General features: G+C 44.9%; 1 protein-coding gene and 1 long non-coding RNA gene across 4 annotated transcripts in view; one reads left to right on the forward strand and one right to left on the reverse strand.

Moving 5' to 3' along the window:
* The window catches only part of ahdc1 (AT-hook DNA binding motif containing 1), a 178,501-nt gene that overhangs the window by 133,146 nt on the left and 23,614 nt on the right, over positions 1-21,741 (reverse strand). The gene's annotated exons all lie outside the window — the stretch shown is intronic.
* The window catches only part of LOC134293748 (uncharacterized), a 59,061-nt gene continuing 37,801 nt past the window's right edge, over positions 482-21,741 (forward strand). For both annotated transcript variants that reach the window (XR_010000709.1, XR_010000710.1), the window contains exon 1: positions 482-551. This is a non-coding gene — a long non-coding RNA (uncharacterized LOC134293748). The remainder of the gene's footprint in view (positions 552-21,741) is intronic.

The raw sequence follows: 21,741 nt of genomic DNA on the forward strand, positions 1-21,741 counted from the left end.
ACTCATTCATTCATCCACGGAGGAAGCCAGAAAGCGCAGCCTTGCTCATATTCCATGCCATAAGCATCCATGTTCCACATCAATACCCTCAAAATCCTTGCTCAGATGAACTGTTGCAAATTAGTTGGATTGGTGCACATTTGCTTAGTTTGAATAAACATTTATTCTGAAGCTTAAACTCCATGCTGGAAGAGGATTGGGATTTTTCCTCCCGGATTTAGCATTTGCAGGGAAAGTAGTTGGAGTCCCCAGTGGTGCAGCGGGTTAAGCCGCTGAGCTGCTGAACTTGGTGACCAAACGGTTGGCAATTCGAATCCGGGGAGCAGGGTTGAGCTCCCACTGTTAGCCCCAGCTTCTGCCAAGCTAGTAGTTCGAAAGCATGCAAACGTGAGTAGATCAATAGGTACCGCTTCTGCGGGAAGGTAACGATGCTCCATGCGGTCATGCCTATGGCCATGCAACCTTGGGGGTGTCTAAGGACAACGCCGGCTCTTTGGCTTAGAAATGGAGATGAGCACCAACCCCCAGAGTTGGACACGAATAGACTTAATGTCAGGGGAAAACCTTTACCTTTACTAGGGAAAGTAGTAGAGCTGAAAAGTTGCATCTGTCGAGTAGGAAATTTAGGTACAGTTTTATGCGGGGAGGCTAATTTAACTAATTTACGATGCCATAAAAACTTCCAGCAGCGTGCATGAAGAAGAATGAGGAAGTACTCCACCAAGGACTCGGTGTCACAAGTGCCCCCTGTGGCCGGAATCGAGCACACCCTCATGAAGCCGGAAACTGGAAAATGTTAAATAGCCTCTGTGTCTGTCTATATATCTCGTATGTCTAATAATGGCATTGAATATTTGCCATGTCTATGTGCATTGTGATGCGCCCTGAGTCCCCTTCGGGGTGAGAAAAAGGGCGGAATATATTTTAAAAATAAATAAATATACAGTAAATAAAAATAAATGTAAATAAAAAATTTTAAAAAATCTCCCACCGTTTGACAAAGAGTAAGAGGCCGCGCATGAAGACGGAAAGGAAACGCGTGGTTTCTCCTCCTCTTTTCCTCGTGCTCAACGTATTCCGTTGTAGTCACATCCACAAGTGAGGACATGCTCAACCCGCTGCAGAAAAGGCTCCAAGAGATAAAGAAGGGGAAGCAACAAAAGGGAACGAGGTTTTTGGGTGTTGGTTTTTGGAGTCGAGGAGAAAGGAAGCATTTGAGCATTGGAAGCTAATCAGGTGCAAGTGGCAGCGCATTGGGGGGGGGGGGGGAGCGGGAATCAGCCGACTGCAGGCGCACTGCTGGCAGGGAGTCTCTGCTCAATCTTCCTGCAGGTTTCAGGCTGTTAGACAACTAGGCCAGAAGGCCTGGAAGTGCAATCAGCATTTAACCGCCAGGGCCAACAGCAATCACAGCAGTGGGAAGGAGTGGGCGGAGCAGCGCCACCGGAGCCCCAGAGAAGGGCTGCCGAGACACACAAGAGCAGGCGCAGACACACGCCGCAAAACGCCACTCATTCCGCCACACGGCCAAAGCCACAGCCACCTTCATGCGCTGCCCCTCCGCACACATGGGACAAGGCACAGAGAACCAGCAACACTGCAAAGCAAGGCTCAAGGCAGGACAGGTGATTGGGTTGTTGTGTGTTTTCCGGGCTGTATTATTATTATTCTTATTCTTATTATTATTATTAAGGACTCGATGCGGCTTACAAAGGCCAAGGCCTCAACACATCATATAACAATACAAAACAAAAGCAAATTAAAGGAATTAAAACAGTATAAACCACAAGCAATAACAATATGCTAAAACACAATAGAACTGGGCCGGGCCAGAGTAATGGGTACAAGATTAAAAGTGCTGATGTGACAGGTGATATATAAGGCTTCTAGGGCAAGTGCAGAGTGCGATATGCGATCTTAGTTCTAATAAAGTGCTTATGGGACTTGGAGTTGGAGATTTCCTATTAATCTGGGAAGGCACATTGGAACAGCCAATTTATGGCCATGTTCCAGAAGTATTCTCTCCTGACATTTCACCCACACCTATGGCAGGCATCCTCAGAAGTTGTGAGGTTATTGTTTGCACCGGAACCCTCCAAAAAACATCCAAAAACCTTCATATTGTGGTCACTGAAAACTAAGATTGCACACAAGGTAGCAGCCAAGACACAGAGAATCAGCAACATTGCAAAGCAAGGCTCAAAGCAGGACAGGTTACTGAGTTGCATGTTTTCCGTGCTGTCTGGCCATGTTCCAGAAGTATTCTCTCCTGACGTTTCGCCCACATCTATGGCAGGCATCCTCAGAAGTTGTGAGGTTATTGTTTGCACCGGAACCCTCCAAGAAACACCCAAAAACCTTCATGTTGTGGTCACTGAAAACTACGATTGCACACAGTGCCGTAGCAACCTCTGAGTGGGGAATGAGTAATGCACACATGGGCCAAGGGACAGAGAATCAGCAACACTGCAAAGCAATGCTCAAGGCAGGACAGGTGATTGGGTTGTTGTGTGTTTTCCGTGCTGTCTGGCCATGTTCCAGAAGTATTCTCTCCTGACGTTTCGCCCACATCTATGGCAGGCATCCTCAGAAGTTGTGAGGTTATTGTTTGCACCGGAACCCTCCAAGAAACACCCAAAAGCCTTCATATTGTGGTCACCGAAAGCTAAGATTGCACACAGGGTAGCAGCCAAGACACAGAGAATCAGCAACACTGCAAAGCAAGGCTCAAAGCAGGACAGGTTACTGGGTTGTTGTTTGTTTTCCGGGCTGTCTGGCCATGTTCCAGAACTATTCTCTCCTGACGTTTCGCCCACATCTATGGCAGGCATCCTCAGAGGTTCTGAGGTTATTGTTTGCACCAGAACCCTCCAAGAAACATCCAAAAATCCTTCATATTGTGGTCACCGAAAGCTACGATTGCACACAGAGGCACAGAGAATCAGCAACATTGCAAAGCAATGCTCAAGGCAGGACAGGTTATTGTTTGCACATGGAGCCCCCGGTGGTGCAGTGGGTTAAAGCCTTGTGACTTGAAGGCTGGGTGGCTGACCTGAAGGCTGCCAGGTTCGAATCCAACCTGAGGAGAGAGCAGATGAGCTCCCTCTGTCAGCTCCACTTAAAGTGAACTTCCGTGCACTGAATGGTCACTGAATGGTGCGTTAATGCAAATGTACGTGAATAGGAGCTCCGGTGGTGCAAAGGGTTAAAATCTTGTGCCGGCAGGATTGCTGACCTGAAAGTTGGCAGTTCGACTCCAACCCAGGGAGAGAGCAGGTGAGCTCCCTCTGTCAGCTTCAGCAGGTGAGCTCCCTCTGTCAGCTCCAGCTCCCCATGCATGCGGGGACATGAGAGAAGTCTCCCACAAGGATGGTAAAAACATCAAAACATCCAGGCAATGTCCCCTGGGCAACGTCCTTGCAGACGTCCAATTCTCTCACACTAGAAGCGACTTGCAGTTTCTCAAGTTGCTTCTGACACGGAAAAAAAAAATTGTTTGCACAAGGAACTCTCCCAAGAAAGGCATCCAAAATCCCTCGTATTGTGGTCACCGAAAGCTACTATTACACACAGGGCCGTACCAAGCTCTGAGTAGGGAGTTAGTAAGCGGACACACGGCAGTGACCTTTGCACAGGAGTGTGCGGAGGCTGCTCCCTTAACTCTTTCTCGCAGCCAACCAACGCAGAACCAAACGTTGCCCTGGCAAGGCAAGTCTGCAGTTTGCACACACGCACACACACACACACACACAGAGCCCTGGGAATCCTATCTTCAAATTGAAGGCGAGAGTGTGGAGCCAAGCTGCTCGTTAAGGGCCGCTCATTAACAGCCCTCTGGGACACGCAGGGTAGCCGGGGCACCTGCAGCCTTCCACTAATGAGCCCCATTACCGTCCCGGAGCCCCCCGGCACAATCGAGGGGGCACGGGACCCCGTCTGCAAGGATGCCAACGTGCTACAAGCCCATCGCCCCCAATATTCGCCCATAAAGGAGAACGACGGGCCTGGAAATCATGCAGGGAGGAGATTTAGGGCACAGGAGACCTCCGATACCAAGGTCCCTCTCATTATGGGAAAATCTGCATTTCCTTTACAGGAGACCTTCAAAGCTTGGACGGGGGAAAGCAGAGAGAATGCCCACGGTGGGGTCAACACCGTTTGCAGCAGCAAAATCAAGGCGGCACGGCTCCATGTGTATGAGTCACTACAGCCATGGTAGAGTCCAAGGGAAGCACTAGAACAACACCCCACCCTCATGACAAAGGTGCTGCCGAGTCCCCAAAACACATCCGCCTGCCTCGGTCCCGTGGCACCCACGCAGGGCAAGGCCACCAGCCGCAATGGGTGGGTGCCAGCTTGCTCGGCACTGGGTTCGGAATATCAGCAAAGATGTGGGCTGAGCGCACAGGAAGAGTCAGCCACAGCGTCTCCTTCCAAGGACCCAAGGGACAACACTATGTATGAGCCCGTCTCTTGTCCTTATCCAGGGCATTCCCAAACAACAACAACAACAACAACAACAACAACAACAACAACAACAAAGAGGCAACCTCCTAAGAAAACACAAGTTTGGTCCCAGTAATCAAATCTGGCCAATTTGCTGCACACCATTTGTATTTTTACTAAGCAAAACTAAATCCAAATTCAGTGCAACTCAGTTGAGCAACTCATTCTAGACCAGGGGTCCCCAAACTAAGGCCCGGGGGCCGGATGCGGCCCTCCAAGGTCATTTACCTGGCCCCCGCCCTCAGTTTTATAATATAATAATAATAATAATAATAATAATAATAATAATAATAATAACAACTTTATTTTTATACCCCGCCCCATCTCCCCGAAGGAACTCGGGGCGACTTACATGGGGCCAGGCCCGATAAAACAAACAAAACAGTAACAAAGCAATAAAACAATTATCCCAGTAAAAAACATCAACATCAATAAAAACAATCATTAAAATCAACATTATAAAATCAATATAATATTTTATATCAGTTTTAATAATATAATATATTGGATATACATATAATATTGATGATAATCATATGTTATACAATATAATACTAGTAGTAATACCATATAATAATATTAATTATATGTTATATATTACATATTATATAATAGTATAGTGGTATAGTTCAATATAGTAATATATAATGCTAATATTGTGTTACACTTTCCATTGAAATTCTAATAGGTTTATGTTGGTTAAAATTGTTTTCATTTTTAAATATTGTATTGTTTTTTCATTGTAGTTGTTGTTACACTACAAATGTGCAGTATGCATAGGAATTTGTTTGTATTTTTTTTTCAAATGATAATTCGGCCCCTCAACAGTCTGAAGGATTGTGGACCGGCCCTCTGCTTCAAAAGTTTGGGGACCCCTGTTCTAGACCAATGATGGGCCCGGGCTGTGGCGCAGGAGGGAGAGCAAGCCAGCTGCAACTAACTGCAATGAATCACTCTGACCAGGAGGTCATGAGTTCGAGGCCCCTCGGAGCCTATGTTTGTTTGTCTTTGTTCTATGTTAAAAGGCATTGAATGTTTGCCTATATGTGTCATGTGATCCGCCCTGAGTCCCCTTCGGGGTGAGAAAGAAGGGCGGAATATAAATGCTGTAAATAAATAAATAAATAAGACTTTTGCACTTGGTGTGTCAAAATTCACCAAAAAAAATACCTAGCATGACTTGGGTGGTGTGTCACTTTGAGAAAAAAAAGTATAGTTTAAATAACAAAAATATATACTTGTAATATATAACTGTATTTAATAAATGAAAAACTACTTACTACCATTAATTTCATGTTCAACGATCTATGGTACCTCTTGCTGTTTCCACGCTGATTTCTCTCTATTCTAGTTTCAATGTAGTCATGAATAATAAATAATATTATAATATTATAATAATATGATAATATACTACAATAATAATAGAATAATAATAGAATGAGATATACTCTGTGTGTGTGTGTGTGTGTGTGTGTGTATATCTATATCATTCTATTATTCTATTATTATTGTAGTATATTATCATATTATTACGATTATATTATTATATTATTTATTATTCATGACTACATTGAAACTTTGAGATTACATAGTTAGTGTGCATAATTCCCATGGAGTAAACAACAAAACCACTGGACCAAATCACACCAAATTTGGCCACAAAATACATACCGTAGTCATCCAATCAATCTGCATGCGGCAGCGTGTCAGCAAAAATGGCTAGGCGTGTCAGTGCGGACACGCGTGTCATAGGTTGACCAAGCATGTGCAAACCTTGGTCCTCCAGGTGTTTTGGACTTCAGTTACCAGCTGTTAGGAATTCTGGGAGTTGAAGTCCAAAACACCCAGAGGGAGGGCCGAAGTTTGCCCATGCCTGCTTTAACAGCAGCACAAAGCAGCCAACTGGAGAATGTCATCTGCACCTGCGGAGCTATTGGTGAGCCCAGCCTACAGCTTGAGAGTCAACATGGAGCTTTGGAAAGCAGCCTCATTGTTCAGAAGGCAGGCTCTTTCCTCTCTCACACATTCACACACACAAAGAGACACCTCCCGCCCCCTCCAAAGCGCACCGCACATTCTCATGTTGCCCACGAAGCCGTCTTCCTCCCATCAAACGAGACTGACAGCCCCCGCAGGCAGCCCTGAGAGCTGGGGAGGAAGGGGAGAGGATCCCTCCCTGCAACTTCCTGGCTCTGTGGCGAGATCTCCACACACACACACACACACACACACACACCCCAGGGATGCGCTCTGCGTGTTCCCAAGATACAAGGGGCGCAGGAGAAAGGACTGCCGTGGCATGCGCCAAGCCCCCCAGGCTGGGAACGGTTGAAGGTGAAGGCAAATCTTTTCTGAACAAATTTTGCCAAGAAAACTGTGATAAGATCACTTTACAGATATACCTCACAACCTCTGAAGATGCCTGCCATAGATGTGGGCCAAATGTGAGGAGAGAATGCTTCTGGAACATGACCAACTTTACAGTTGCCACAAGTCAGAAATGACTTCAAGACACACTACAACAAACTTTGCTTTTGCTCCTTAACTGGCTTAAAAAAAAGAACAGAAGGCTGAATAGCATCCTGTCAGTGTAGTGAAAGTGGGTTATGTATTTTACACAGTTTTCGCTAATCTGTGACATACTACTCTGTTTCCCCTAAAATAAGACATCCCCAGAAAATAAGACCTAGCAGAGGTTTTGCTGAATTGCTAAATATAAGGCCTCCCCAGAAAGTAAGACCTAGCAAAGTTTGTGTTTGGAAGCATGCCCAGCGCCTGCCAAACAGAACACCAGAGCATGCAAGATTGGTAAATGTACATACCAGTTGTACATGGAAATAATGGTAGTAACAAGAAATTATTGACAGGTGTCACAGTTTGTCTTGTTTGGTTATGTTGGTTTGTGATGACAACTACTGTACCGTATATAACTACTGGGCCCAGGCTGTGGCGCAGGCTGGAGAGCAAGCCAGCTGCAACCAGCTGCAATGAATCACTCTGACCAGGAGGCCATGAGTTCGAGGCCCGCTCGGAGCCTATGTTTGTCTTGTCTTTGTTCTATGTTAAAAGGCATTGAATGTTTGCCTATATGGGGTGAGAAAGGTGGAATACAAATGCTGTAAATAAATAAATAAATAAATAAATATAATAAACTAGCTGTGCCCGGCCACGCGTTGCTGTGGCAAAGTGGTGGTGGTATTGGTTAAAAATTGTTGTGTAATTTTTATTTGACGTTATTTGCATTTTTTAAATTAATTTTATTGTAAGTTATATTTTTATTTATTATATTTTATTATTTTCTTGTATTATTTTTAATTATTTTCTGTTATTATAATATTTTATTGTATTAATTTTTTAGTGTTTTTTATTATTTTTATTGGGTTGCTAGGAGACCACATTGGAGGAGCTTAGCCTTCTAACTGGCAGCAATTGGATAAAAGCAATTATTCCTCTCTCTCTAATTAGGACTTTATTTTTCTTTTCTTTTTGTTGTATCAACCTAGAGGCATGGATGATGGGTTGTGTTGTCAAATTTCGAGGTTGGGGGGCCTGTAGTTTTGTTGTTTTGTGGGTCGCCGTGATGCCATCACTCTTTTATATATATAGATGTTCATTTTTTTTGTTCAACAATAAATGTGAATTCTTCTTCATGGAAAAAGAAGACATCCCCTGAAAATAAGGCCTAGCACATCTTTGGGAGCAAAAAATAATATTTATTTATTTATTTATTTATTTATTTATTTATTTATTTATTTATTACAATACTTGTATCCCACCCTTCTCACCCAATAAGGGACTCAGGGCGGCTTACAATAAAACTTTTGTCTAATCTCCCCTACACTGTCTTATTTTTGGGGAAACACGGTAGTGATGATCTCTTCCAGTTCAGACTCCCACAAACTGGTCTCAAAAAGAAGTTTCCCGCTGCTTCCTCCTCTCTTTTCTCTCTCCTTGGAGACTCCTGCCTGTGGGCACCGCTTTCTCCTGCCAAACGCCCCAGCCTTTGACCCAGAGATGCAGGGGGTCTCCGTCCATTAATGTTTACTCAGACTAGTTTAACAACTGCTGGTTGCCATGGTTACAACCTCCAGCTGGGGTCTACCAGGGTCCGGCAGAGCCAGGGCAGAGCAAAGAGGGCATGCTCTCCTGTGGCACCCATAGGTGTGTGCATGCTCATGCACACCACCACAAACTCTCTCGTTCCGCACACAACAATGTCCTAGGTCCCTACGACGGGGCTGCACCCAAGGGTGGGGACTGCAACCTGTCTGTATCAGGACTGGAGAACTTTGATTCCGGACCTTTTTGCAAAACGGAGCAGCGTCCACAGCCGATACAGGGAAGACCACGGGTGGGACTTCTGTGGAATCCTATTCCTAGCTCACAGTAGATGTCGGAGCCAAGACACTATGCTCCCAATTCCACAAGCAGGATCTTCTTCCAGCATTGCCTGTTACAAACCCCTTTGTAATAATAATAATAAGAATACAATAAATCTTTATTTGTACCCCGCCACCCACTCCCCAGGGGGAGTCGGGGTGGCTCACAGGACCACTATAGTGCCACATCTGAACCGCAATACACAGTATACAAGCAAGGAATATAAAATATATAACAGAAGTATAAAAGCAACATTGTACATAAAATCCAAATAAAAAGTATAAGAATTATAACATTTCCTAAAATGCAATAAAACCTACGAATATGCTAATGAACAACAATAACAAAGTGCGGAGCGGCACAATCGGATCATCGGGCTGGCCAGAATCACATAGGCTCAAAGGCCTCTTGGAAGAGCCATGTTTTCAAATGCCGGCACAAGGGTCTAACCCACTGCGCCACCGGGGGCTCCAGAAATTACATTATGATTTTACAAATTAAGCACCAAAACATGTTTTACAACAATTTTTTTAAAAGCAGTTCAATACATGGTAATGTAATGTAGTAATTACTGTATTTACGAATTTAGCACCAAAACATGGACTACAAAAACATGGACTACTAAAAGGCAGACTGCGTTGTATAATACAGAAGGTTGGATGAGTGAAGGTTGGATAAGCGAGAGACTACTGTAATCAACTGCACTTTGAATCAGGCTGGAAACTCGTCAGAAGCCAGTGGAGCTGTTTTAGGAGGGGAGTGGTATGCTCCCCAAAGCTCGCCGCAGTTAGTAATCTGGCTGCTGACCTTTGCAATTTCTGAGTCGTCTTCAAGTGCAGCCCAATGTAGACTGCATTACAGTAGTCTATCCTGGATTAACGGATTTTGACCATATGTTTTATATTTTATACTGTATTTAACTGTTTGTAATAGATTTTATATGCTGTTTGTTGAACCACCTGAGCCATGCCCAAGGGTTGCCATGCCCTCTTCCAGGCACGGCAACCAATGCGAAGCCTTCCCACCTCCAGTGACCACCAGGTTAGGGCTGCCTGGCCTTTCTCCCTGCCTCCCCCCCCCCAAACACACACCACCACCCCTCCTCCCCCACCCCCTCCCCTCCCCATACAGCCTGCTGCTATGTGTTGAAGGCTCCTTCGATCCAACTGTCTGTGAAGCTCTCTGCCAACACGCCTCTGTGCTGCATTATTTATAAAACAGAGGAGCAGAGGGCTAGGCAACAGCTGCAGAGCCCTCTGCGGACTGACAGCAGCCCTGCCCAGCTCTGAGCGCCACAACACCACAGGGCATGTGGCATGGGGTGGGTGGGGGGGTGTGGGGTGGGAGCCGAGGAGACTTCCGCCGCTCCTTTGGCACGAACAGGACTGTCCTTCCCTGCCCTCTCCCAACACAGGCATGTCAGCTCCAGAAGCCCGTGGGCGCGCAGGGCCTTTCTCACCGTCTCTCTCGGTTTTTTTGGGAAGAGAGAAGGTGACACGTCCTGGGAGGGAGGGAGGGGCGGGCGGGCGGGCAGGCCGCTTATGCAACTGGGCCCGTTGGGATCCTGTTCTTCCACTCTTTCCAAAAGTCCTGGGGAAAGGGAGGACTCTTGCCGGGGCTGCTGTGAGTTTTCTGGGCCATGCAGTCATGTTCTCTCCTGACGTTTCGCCCACATCTATGGCAGGCATCCTCAGAGGTTGTGAGGTCTGTTGGAAACTGTTGGGAATCATCCTGGACTAGATGTAGTTAGATAGATGATAAGAGTTAGATTGGGGGAATAATTTCCCTGTTTCCAAAGCATGCCTAGACAGGCTTTACTGTGTTTCACTGTATCCTGTTTACGTCACATCCCTTACTTTGAAGTTAGTAGAAATGTGAATCCTTAGGGACACTAACTTCCCATTGGTCAGAATGTCTTTTATGGCCCCAATAAACTGGACCATGAGGTTGGAACCATTTTGGTTCAATCTCTTCTCCCTTTGTTCTTCAAGCTAACAACACGTCCTGCCATCTCTCCTGGCAAGATGTAAATATTTAAATGTTTGTTATTTTTCCTTTCTTATTTTTCCTTAGAAACCAGTCTAGAGTAGACTAGACATCTCCCAAGCCTTTCTATCTACAATGGAGTTCTTTTTACCTGAATAAATACTTTTTGAACTTTTACTGAGACTCTGCAGTCCATTGCCATCCTAAATGGTCAAAGGCTTCTCTTGCTCGCCCCGTGTAAGTAACTGCTGCATTTGAAAGCTTTGCTTTTGCTACTCTGCTGATTTTGGGTGGAATCTCCCCCAGAGAGGGTTAAATTGAGTCTAACCACTCAATTACCACAACAGAAACAAGGCAAGTGGGGTTTATATTCCTGTGGAATGGTGTCCAGGGTGGGAGAAAGAACCCTCATCTGTTTGAGGCAATTGGCCATGTTGATTAGCATTGAATAGCCTCGCAGCTTCAAAATCTGGCTGGGAGCTTCAAAATCCTTTGTTGGGAGGTGTTAGCTGGCCCTGATTGTTTCCTTCCCGGAATTCACCTGTCTTCTGAGTATTGTTCTTTATCTACTGTCCTGATTTTAGAGTTTTTTTAAAAAAAAATAGTGAGGATGCCCACCATAGATGTGAGTGAAACGTCAGGAGAGAATACTTCTGGAACATGGCCATACAGCCTGGAAAACATACAATAACAACACATCTACTGAAGGTAAAAATATAGGGAAGGGAAGGTGGAAAGAAGTCATGCAAGGAACAAAGCAGAGTCAAGAAGAGGTTTGGGCAGGAGAAGCAGTGGTATGGAGGAAAACGAAACTGGAGACCAGAAGTCATGTGCTTAGACAGGGTTGTTGTGTGCCTTGAAGTCCTTTGGTGGTGGCCAAATGAAGAAAGGCCTTGGGTGTGGAGGAAAGAAGGAGGTGGGCGATGGGAACCGCTTGGGAAGCCGCTCGGCTAATCCTGTGGTCGGGATGGGAAGCATCTGGGCCTGGAAGCCACAGGGAAGGCCATGTGTTTGGTCTCCACCCCTGAAAGCCATGTCTGTTTTGTTCCTGGGTGCTCTGGCTTTCATGTGCGAGACTGCAGCAGATGCACAAGCACACTGCAGGAGGAGGAGGAGGAGGAGGAGAGGGAAAGAAGGAAGGCATGAAGTTGGGCTGGAGGAATGTTAAAGACTGCTGCAGGCCTGAGGGTCTTAGACACCCCTGCGGAGACGGGCAGTCATGCAGAATTAATCCTATCGGCATCCCAGCCAGGCTTCAGCGGGTACAGATCTTCGGCAGAGGAGATTGCAAGCATTGGGTGGGTGGGTGGGTGAAAGGGTGGGGGGCGGAGGAGAGGAGAGAAGAAGAAGCCGTTGACGGGCTGTGAGATTTTTTGCAATGAAAAATTAAAGCGTTAACACTGCCTTCCTCGGGCTTACAAGGGGAGGAAGGGAAGGGCAGGAGGAGGAGGAGGAGGGGGGGGATAATGCGCCTCTCATCACCAGAGACCCCCAAAGAGAGAGAGAGAGAGAGGCCGCATGCTCGCTCACTCGCTCACTCGCCATTGGGCCACGCTGGTGCCCGGGGTCATATTTTGCTCCACTAGAGCAAGGCCATCTATGCCTCCATGGGAAATTGGTTTGGGCCTTTTGAGCGTCTCCGGCTCTTCTACCCTCCCTCCCTTTCACCCGTTTCCTTCTCTATTCTTCCTTTCCAACCTTCTCTCGCTCTTCTCCCCCTTTTCCTTCCTTCTCTATTCCTCCTCATCCCAGCTTTCCAACAAGGAGAGATTGTCCTACTCTTCAAAGAGGACGCTTGATCACCAGACAATTGGATACATTTCTGCCGACTATGAACACGTTTTTCTGAAGCCGTCACAGAAGAAGTCAACACTCTGTTTACGCAACCGGCGTCTCACAGTTCTCTCAACATCTGATAGCCAAGCAAAGCAATAATGTGACCCACACATTCTTGTGAAATGCTGATTATGCTTGAAATTCTTCTGCTGTCAAGAATTCAATGAGCGCACATTACTTAAGTCTGTACAGGGTTCCATACTTCGCACTTTAACAACACAACCGTTCAATGCTAAGGCTTCCCGTCTGCGCAGGGTTCCATACTTCGCACTTTAACAACACAACCGTTCAATGCTAAGGCTTCCGCATCTGCGCAGGGTTCCACACTTTGCACTTTAACACAACCGTTCAATGCTAAGGCTTCCCACCAAATGGAAGTGTAGAGGAGAGTCTACTGAACAAGCCAAGACCTGCCGCAGACCAGGACTGCCATCTGTGTTAATGTGGGATTTGTGTATTAGTAGTGTTTGTGTCTAGCATGTATTGCATCATCCAGGAAATGCTATAGTGTGTAAAGAGTTAATTTGGTAAGAAGCTGTATTGACCTTGGATATGTGGCTGGAGCCAGATAGGAGTGTCCAGACTACAAGTGTGTTTTGTATATAGCTGATTGCATCAGATGAGTTCTGTTCTGCCTGCTGAGAAGATCTGTGCTGTTTGTCTAGAGCGAAAGTCTTATGTCCATTGTCTGCAAGTCTGTTTGTCTTGTCAAGTAAACTTTGTAAATACTTTTTAACATCGTCTCTGACGTCCTTTCGTTCTGCGCTCAACTGACGTCATTCATCTGCTGCTACGCTGTGCGCATTACTCTGACAATCTGTCGAGGAGTTGCGAAGGTGGAGGCATTACTTTTCATTCAACCCTCGTATATTTATGTATTTATTTATTTATTTACAACATTTCTACCCCGCCCTTCTCACCCGAGGGGACTCAGGGCAGCACAAGATGGACAAGCAAGTTGTGTTTCTTGATTACGAGCAACAGGTAAGGTATCTCACCTTTGTCATCTTTCCCTTCTCTTCCACCCCAGGCCTCCCATTTGCCAGCAACTATGCGCACTCTCCGAGCAAGGCTTTCCATTGAGTCCTTTGTCGAGAACATCCAGGCTCGCCTAGAAACAATTCCGCCAATTTCCTTGCTCCCTTCCACGCCGGAAAAGTTATCCACAGGGATCAATTACACACGGGATCAGCTGCTATTAAAGCCACCAAAGTGCTTCAAGGCAAGCCGAACAATGGGCCTGCCAGAAATGGAAGGGGGGAAAAAAACAAAACAGATGATGATTGCCCCCCCCCACACACACACACACACACACCCTCGCATTCCCACAATGCACAACGGCGCCTACAAAGGCAGAGGCAAAACATTTCTTTGCACTCTGAAAGCTTCCAATGCGATCTGGCCTTGAGGCAAAGCTCCTCTTCCTCCTCCTCCTCCACCTCCTCCTCCTCCGCGATCGCCTCCTACTCGTCCACCCTCCTGTTGCAAGGAGACCCCCCCCCCCTTTCCAGCCAACTCGTCTGCCAATGCTTCATCTCCCAATGACAAGAGAAAGGAAAGAAGAGAGAAAATGCGCTTCCCCACTTCCTCGCATCCCAGTTGCTTCCAGAGTTGCTTTAGATGGGGCGCATTTAAATCACGGACTGTCTATCTAGACCTTCTCCTGCCTGTGCCGGCTGCTTTTTTTCCTCCCTTTGCATTGGTAATTAGGGGGTGGAACAGATGGCAAGAGGCTCGCTGAAAGGAGCGCATCCATTAAAATAACCTTCACTGTCGGGGACTGTGTTGCACAAGGGCTGAGCAGAGATGGGCACCGAAAAAGGAAGGAGGGACTGGACTTTGGGGGCCAAGACGGATACCGAACCCGGCCAAGAAAGTGCAAACTCTCTCCTCTTTCCGCCCAGGAAGGGAAGTGCGCAGGGACCGTATAGGAACTGAACACATCACATCAACACCACTGCTCCAAGGGCTGTTCTCACGCCCAAAACAGGGTGGAGTGGCTTATTTTAATTTAGATGATGCTTTTCAGGATCTCAAGCTTCTTCAGATGCCTCAAAAAAAGATCCACACTGTGTCGTGGAAGGCTTTCAAGGACGGAATCAATGGGTCGCTGTGAATTTTCCGGGTCTCTTGCCATGTTCCAGAAGCATTCTCTCCTGATGCTTCGCCCACATCGGTGGCAGGCATCCTCAGAGGTTGCACAGAGTTTCACTCAGTGAACTTTGCCCAGCCCATTTTTGTTTTTATTGCTGTGTTTTTCATGTGTTTGTGATTTTTTAAAAATTTATTTGTGTGTTTTTGTATTTGATATTTGTATTTGATATCACTGTATGCTTGTTTTATATCTGTGAGCCGCCCCGAGTCCCTCTGGGGAGATGGTGGCGGGGTACAAAAATAAAATTATTATTATTATTATTATTATTATTATTATTATTATTATTATTATTATTGTGAGGTCTCTTTTGGATAGCCGAGTTTCCATTTTTCTCGGCAACGGAAAATTCTATTCTATTTCTGCAATTCTATTTCTGGTGACTATAATTTAATAATCTAGGTTCTAGTGCTCATCTCCGGCACCCGGAGCCATGGCGGCACAATGGGTTAAACCCAGCAACCTGAAAGTTGCTGGTATGAATCTGTGAGATGGGATGAGCTCCCGTCTGTCAGCTCTAGCTTGCAGGAACATGAGAGAAACCTCCCAGCTAGCACATCCAGGTATCCCCTGGGCAACGTCTCTGTAGACGGCCAATTCTCTCACACCAGAAGTGACTTGCAGTATGTTCTCAAGTTGAGTGAGCTCCCGCCTGTCAGCTCTAGCTTGTGGGGACATGAGAGAAGCCTCCCAGCAGCATGGTAACACCTCGGGACAATGTCTCCTGGGCAATGTCTCTGTAGATGGCCAATTCTCTCACACCAGAAGCAACTTGCAGTATGTTCTCAAGTCGCTTCTGAGATGGGTTGAGCTCCCGTCTGTCAGCTCTAGCTTGTGGGGACATGAGAGAAGCCAACCAGCAGGATGGTAACACATCAGGGCAATGTCCCCTGGGCAACGTCTCTGTAGACAGCCAATTCTCTCACACCAGACACAACTTGCAGTATGTTCTCAAGTCACTTCTGACACGATAAGAAAAATCTCCAAGTTTTGAAGTTGTCATGAGGATCACAATCTGATTGTTTTCCAGAGCAGGCTCACAGGCAGTGCTTTACAACTGCAACATAGAAAATATTTTTATGCAGGAATAAATGCCCTGTCTACATGGTGCAACCACAGAATACCCACAGCCCAAAGCACTATCATCCCAGGACTACGGTGTCCAAAGTTTACTCAGCAGGGCACTCCCAAAACTGTTGTGGGAATTTCCCAAGGAAACCTCCCATGAACTAGCATATTTCACCTGGTTGGCACCAGAGACGCAAGAGACTGTGCCAATCCAACGCAACCTGAACATAGCTGCCACCGCAAACTAACATAAGAGACAACAGTCCAATCTCTATGCCCAGGGCTGAGCTTCCATGCCAACCAGTTTATTTATTTATTACATTTACATGGCACCCTTCTCACCCCAAAGGGGTCTCAGAGCGGCTTACAAATTACACTCACATACAATACATTATATTATTAGCATAGTACAATACTAGCATTAAATTACTATCTATATATATAAAAGGGTAATGAAATTTTGGCCTAGGACAAAACAACAAAACTACACATCCCAGAAACACTAAACTTGGCAGCACAACCCCTCATCCATGCCTCTACGTTCATACAACAAAAAGCTCCAGCTACTCCAGAAAACAGCCAGGCTTTGGGGCTGCAAGGCTATTCACTGCTATTCCACCTGGCCAACAAAGGATTCCCATAAGCCACAGCAACGCGTGGCCGGGCAAAGCTAGTCTATATATATAAAAGGGTAATGAAATTTCGGCTTAGGACAAAACAACAAAACTACACATCCCAGAAACACTAAACTTGGCAGCACAACCCCTCATCCATGCCTCTACGTTCATACAACAAAAAGAAAAGAAAAATAAAGTCCTAATTAAAGGGAGAGGAAGAATTGTTTTTTTCCAATTCCTGCCAGTTAGAAGGCTAAGCTCCACCCACTTGGTCTCCTAGCAACCCACTCAGCCCAGGGCCACTTCAATCAGGCCTCTTCCACACTGCCTATAAAATACTGATTATCTGATTTCAACTGGATTATATGGCAGTGTAGACTCAAGATGAGCACCAACCCCCAGAGTCAGACACCACTGAACTTAATGTCAGGGGAAAACCTTTACCCTTGACCTTAACTACCACCAATTCCTCAATACTTTATTTCCCAGAACACCAGACTTCGCCACAGCAACGCGTGGCCGGGCACAGCTAGTATTGTACTATATCACTTAACCTGGAAAGAGCTTCCACTTGAAAGAAAGCACAGCCATATGATTGTCACGATTATCGGGGCCAAACTAGAGAATAATACAGTAATACAGCAGGGTCAGACATCGTGTTGCCTTTACGGAAATCGAGTCGGACGGAGATTTGAGAAGGGATCGGAGGACACGGTTTGGGGGCAGCCAGGAGGAACTCGCTCCGATCCCAGACCCACCACGGAAACTTGAGGTGGGCCAAAAGGAGCCACGGTTATTCCCGGCACCAGCGGCAGCCGCCTCTCCTGTTTCAGGCCAAGCTCCCAAGAGAGCCGGAACAAGCTTTGTTTAGGAGAATGGGCCAGAGAGAGGCACGGCCTCTGCCAGCGCCTGTGCTTCATCCGTATGGAATGCCGGGGAGGAGCAGGAGAGACCCCTCCACCATCACCACAGACACAGATAGGCCTTGGGATGAGAAGCCAAGAAAGATTGAGCAGACATGGCACAGGGAGTACTCGAGTACTCACCTTAGAGTGCGCAGGGTGAAAAAAGGAAAGTTTCCATAAAGACATTTTAGTAAGACACTACACCTAGATCTGTGTATTAGTCTCCTGTTTTTAACATTTTATGCTGCATCTTGATTTTAATGACTGTTTTATTGATGCTGATGTTTTATTTAAATAAAATAAATAAAACAGTACTCTTCTTCTCCTTTAGAAGTGTCTTTCCCAACCTGGAAACCTTTTCTTAATCAACCATAGAGTATATAATACAGTGTTTTCAAGGGGAAATTGGAACTTCACAGTATCTAAAAACTTCTAAATTGGAAATGGCTGACCTAAAGTATCAGGCAATCCCCTACATTATCCGATTTCCGTAAGGAACTGAAGACCTGGTGGTGTCGGCAGGTTTTTGAGTAATTACATTGGAATACGGCCAATTTCTGGGCCTGAATATATTGCACAAAATTTCCCTAGCCTAAAATGATACATTTTAATATATTGGGTTTATGGTTCCCGCCCCCTTGATCTGGTCATGTAAGTGTGATTTATTGTTATAATTGTATTATTTTACCTTGTTTAATAATGTGTGTTATGTCGTTATGTAATGTTGTGTTGCTTTTATGACTGTAAACCGCCCTGAGTCCCATCCGGGAGATAGGGCGGTATATAAATAAAGTTTTATTATTATTATTATTTATTGTTGGGATATTTGTGTTACTGTTTTGTTATTGTTATTATATTGTTGTATCGGGCAAGGCCCCATGTAAGCCGCCCCGAGTCCCTTCGGGGAGTTGGAGCGGGGTATAAAAATAAAGTTGTTATTACAGTAGAGTCTCACTTATCCAACACTCGCTTATCCAACGTTCTGGATTATCCAACGCATTTTTGTAGTCAATGTTTTCAATATATCGTGATATTTTGGTGCTAAATTCGTAAATACAGTAATTACTACATAGCATTACTGCATAATAAACTACTTTTTCTGTCAAATTTGTTGTTAAACATGATGTTTTGATGCTTAATTTGTACAATCATAACCTAATTTGATGTGTAATAGGCTTTTCCTTAATCCCTCCTTATTATCCAACATATTCGCTTATCCAACGTTCTGCTGGCCCATTTATGTTGGATAAGTGAGACTCTACTGTATTATTATTATTATTATTATTATACACTGGTAACAGAAAGTGAAGACCTGGCTATCTGAGCAAGCGTTCAAAGAATAAGTTTCGTTGGCTTCAACTCTATCTGGACTAAGGTTTTTGTGGATGAATGGCTCAAGTATTCTGTATTATTTAAAATCTGTATTTAACTGCTTATGTTTTCATTCTTTTGTATTGTTCTATATTGACATCAAATTCTGCCAGTTTTGTAAACCGCCCTGAGTCCCTTCGGGTGAGAAGGGCGGGAGAGAAATGATGGAAATAAATAAATAACAGAACAAAACACAAACAACAACAAAACTTTATTTACTATATATACTCGAGTATAAGCCTAGTTTTTCAGCCCTTTTTTAGGGCTGAAAAAGCTCCCCTCGGCTTATACTCGAGTGAGGATCCTGGTCGGCTTCTATTCAGGTCGGCTTATCCTTGAGTATATAGGTATTCAGGGTTGGACAGTCTTATATAAAACTGTAATTTAAGATAATAAGATAAGTATTCAAAAACATTTAACCTACTGATGCCTCAAATAATGCAATTTTATTCATATCTATTTTTATTTTTGAATTTGACCCTCACGTATATACGGTATCCTCACGTATATACGGTAATTTTATTTTTGAAACCGACCTGTAGCTGCTGCATTTCCCACCCTCGTCTTATACTCGAGTCAATAAGTTTTCCCAGTTTTTGTGCTAAAATTAGTTGCCTCGGCTTATATTCGGGTCGGCTTATCCTCAAGTATATACGGTAATTTTATTTTTTGAAACTGACTTGTAGTTGCTGCATTTCCCGTCCTCGTCTTATACTCAAGTCAACAAATTTTCTCAGTTTTTGGATAAAATTAGGTGCCTCTGCTTATATTCGGGTTGGCTTATCCTCGAGTATATACGCTAATTTTATTTTTGAAACTGACCCGTAGCTGCTGCATTTCCCGCCTTCGAGTCAATAAGTTTTCCCAGTTTTTGTGGTAAAATTAGGTGCCTCTGCTTATATTCGGGTCGGCTTATACGGTATATACTGCTCTATCTCCCATGGGGTCTCAGGGCAGTTTAGACATGATAAACATCCAATACAGTAGAGTCTCGCTTTTCCAACATTCTGGATTATCCAACACGGTCTGCCTTTTAGGAGCCAATGTTTTTTGTAGTCAATGTTTTCAATACATGGCAATGTTTTGGTGCCGTAGTGCAAAGCGGAGGGCAGAGCCATGACCGTCCCGTCCGTGGGGTCCGGAGTTGTGGGGGGAGCAAAGATCGCATCTGGAGAAGCTGAGTTTCCTGAGTGGGGGTGGGAAGGAAAGGGGCTCAAATGAGGGCTTTAATGCATTGAACTGGAGAAGAAAGAGGAGAGAGAGGCCTCTGGAATTTACCTTTGATCAGCCAAGCAGAGATGCCAGCCATATGTTGAGCCGCCCATCACAAACCATGGGCTCATGTGAAGAGGAAAGCATTACCATCTCGCTCACAAGAAGATAGAAGACTGACTGGGTTGCTGTGAGTTTTCAGGGCTGTATGGCTGTGAGTGTTGCAACTGGCCACCTTGATTCACACTCACCTCCAACAGACAAGAGTTCTTTCTTTCTCCCACTCTGGACATTATTCCACAGGGATATATATATATATATATATATATATATATATATATATATATATATATATACACATACATACATACATATATATATATATCTATATATAAAAATCCCACTGGCCTAGTTTGTAATAATAATAATAATAATAATAATAATAATAATAATAATAATAGCAGCAGACAAAAACCCAGTACAAGAAAACCGCACTACAAACTAGAGCTGACAGCTGGCACAACAAGACACTGCATGGAAAGTTCCTTGACAAAATTGAAGGAAAAGCTGATAAGGAGAATACCTGGCTCTGGGACAATAATAATAATAATAATAATAATAATAATAATAATAATAATGCTATGGCTATGACCTGGCTCTGGCTCACGATTGGGACCCTGAAGAAGGAGACGGAAGGCCTGATCCTTGCAGCCCAGGAGCAAGACATCAGGACAAAGGCAATTCAGGCCAAGATCGAAAAATCAGCTGATGACCCAAAATGCAGACTTTGCAAGGAAACCGACAAAACCATGGATCATATCCTCAGCTGCTGTAAGAAAATCGCACAGACAGACTACAAACAGAGGCATAACTATGTGGCCCAAATGATTCATTGGAACTTATACCTCAAGTACCACCTCCCAGCAGCAAAGAACTGGTGGGATCACAAACCTGCAAAAGTATTGGAAAATGAGCACGCAAAGATACTGTGGGACTTCCGGATCCAGACTGACAAAGTTCTGGAACACAACACACCAGACATCACAGTTGTGGAAAAGAAAAACGCTTGGATCATTGATGTTGCCATCCCAGGTGACACTCGCATTGACGAAAAACAACAGGAAAAACTCAGCCGCTCTCAGGACCTCAAGATTGAACTTCAAGGACTCTTGGCAGAAACCAGTGCAGGTGGTCCCGGTGGTGATGTCAGGAGATCATGCTTCCGGAACATGGCCATGCAGCCCAGAAATCTCACAGTACAACGAATTGTATCTGAATAACACAGTACCAGAATCTGAGCATGTCTGCCATAGATGTGGGCAAAACGTCAGGAGATAATGCTTCTTGAACATGGCTATGCTGCCCAGAAATCTCACAGTAACCCAGTGATTTTGGCCATGAAAGCCTTCAACAACGAATTGTATCTGAATAACACAGTACCAGAATCTGAGCATGTCTGCCATAGATGTGGGCAAAACGTCAGGAGAGAATGCTTCCGGAACATGGCCATGCAGCCCAGAATTCTCACAGTAACCCAGTGATTTTGGCCATGAAAGCCTTCAACAACAAATTGTATCTGAATAACACAGTACCAGAATCTGAGCATGTCTGCCATAGATGTGGGCAAAACGTCAGGAGAGCATGCTTCCGGAACATGGCCATGCAGCCCAGAAATCTCACAGTAATCCAGTGATTTTGGCCATGAAAG

Source organism: Anolis carolinensis, unplaced genomic scaffold (genome assembly GCF_035594765.1).
Source record: "Anolis carolinensis isolate JA03-04 unplaced genomic scaffold, rAnoCar3.1.pri scaffold_10, whole genome shotgun sequence".
NCBI classification, from domain to species: Eukaryota; Metazoa; Chordata; class Lepidosauria; order Squamata; family Dactyloidae; genus Anolis; species Anolis carolinensis.